This window comes from Neoarius graeffei, chromosome 21, assembly GCF_027579695.1.
Source record: "Neoarius graeffei isolate fNeoGra1 chromosome 21, fNeoGra1.pri, whole genome shotgun sequence".
Classification (NCBI taxonomy): Eukaryota; Metazoa; Chordata; class Actinopteri; order Siluriformes; family Ariidae; genus Neoarius; species Neoarius graeffei.
The window spans coordinates 8,778,274-8,780,248 of NC_083589.1; the positions used below are offsets into that span (position 1 = coordinate 8,778,274).

Sequence of the window (1,975 nt, forward strand, 5' to 3'; positions counted from 1 at the left end):
GCTCTGTGGACTGGATGCACAGACTGAATGCTTTGTGTGGAGGTGCAGTAGCATTGACGATGTGCTGTTGTGGTTGGCTAGTTTGGCTTTGCAATAGATACACTCCACACACTTGTTGCTCTGTTTTATCTTGAAATGATCCCAAACATTGACATTTTCTGTTGTTTTCTCTGCCCATACTCTTCTCCTCACCCCTTGCTGTTTTCTCCCTCATCCTCCATTTTCAAACCGTGCCATCAAATCACATCTGACGTCTCCTTCACGTCACGTATCCACAGCAGCTCGTTGTGCCACAGTAATAATCATCCGTGCAAAACACAGTGAGCTGATAGGAAATAAACGAAGCCTCGATGCAAAAATATACATCAAACATTTTTAGTCACCGTAGTTAGAATATCTTCAAAATATTTGATACAATCCAGCATTTTCCTTTGAGAAGAATACAAGACACAGACTCGGAAATTATTAAAACTAGTTCAAGGTTTAGATTGATCACAGCCCTTGACCCTCCTCTGTAGGATGTTTTGGACATTCCATGCGCTCACCATCATCCTGAGATGTTATTCCTCTTTCCTTCTCCTGCTTTCTACAGCTCCACTCCTCCTCTCCTCACTCCACTGATTTAACCTTCTCTTGCTCACTGCACTTTTCTGCTCTCTCTGTTTTCTCAGGTCGCTCCCTGTCTTTCTTTGTGTTTCATTACTGGATTCTGAAATACACTTCAACTGTGATGCATTATGATGAGAAAAAACATATAATTTATGTTTAAATGTCAGTTTCAGGTCGATAATATGGCTCAATTTCATGAATATTAAAGTTGTGATAATAAATATCAATTATATAATCGTGTTTGAAATAAATAATAAATAAATGTTTTGGGAAATCATATATACAATAAATTATAACTATAATAAATGCTTAAGTGTAAAATGGGATAAAGATAATTAGTAAGCAGTGAATCAGAATGATCAGGACTTTGTTTGTCTGTCCACAGCTGAGAAAGGTGGACTCCTCTCACAGATGTGTGTGTATTAGTGAGTTAGTGTGGTGTGTTTTCTCTCGTCCACAGTGTGTGTCATTGTGCTGTATCACATCCTCCCCCTCAGCACCTGCAGTCGCTCCCAGCTGCAGCAGTGCTTCTCTGTGCACTCTCACTGACCCAGGTTTTTGTACGACGCTCTAACACTGTGTGAACACATAGCCACTATGATAACTCTGACAGTAGTAATCTCCTGCATCTTCAGTCTGGACTCCACTGATGGTCAGAGTGAAGTCAGTATTCGATCCACTGCCGCTGAAACGAGCTGGAGTCCCTGACTGTAAGCTAGTAGCACGATAGATCAGGGGTTTAGGAGCTTCTCCAGGTTTCTGCAGGAACCAGGCGAGATAGTCACCATTGTGTTAAACTCTGCTACTGGTTCTACAGTTGATGGTGACTGTGTTTCCTGAAGCAACAGTTTGCACTGAAGGAGTCTGAGTCACAGTCACCTGACCTCTGGATCCTGAAGAGAAACATAGATTGTGTTTGTAAGCTCTAAAGTGGTGTAGAATTCGTATGAAATGAAGTGTGTGAGGCTGTGAGTTGATGTTAAACTCTCACCTTGAGTCCAGAGGGCCAGTGTGCAGATGAAGACGCTGATCAAAGTCATGGTTGCTGTGGGTGAAGTTGCTGAGCAGCAGCTCTCAGTCATGAAGTGTTAAAGTCACAGGGCTATAAACACTCGCAGAGCACTGAAGCATGGACTGGTAATGCAAAGTGTGTGTGTGTGTGTGTGTGTGTGTGTGTGTGTGTGTGTGTGTGTGTGTGTACTGCAGTGTGACGGAGGTTTTTGTACGACGGTTTCATTAGAATGTATCACTGTGGTGGACTTTTGGTGGAGGCTCCAAACTCATCGTGAACAGGAAGTGTGTTTTCTTCTTTTAATGCAAAATTAATTTTGTTCATTACTTATTACAGTAATAAACTTAACCTGAA

At 41.9% G+C, this 1,975-nt stretch overlaps 1 pseudogene; it reads right to left on the reverse strand.

The window, feature by feature from the left end:
- Positions 1–1,155: 1,155 nt before the first annotated feature.
- LOC132870005 (immunoglobulin kappa variable 1-8-like) lies at positions 1,156–1,655 on the reverse strand (annotated as a pseudogene).
- Between the last annotated feature and the right edge of the window lie 320 nt (positions 1,656–1,975).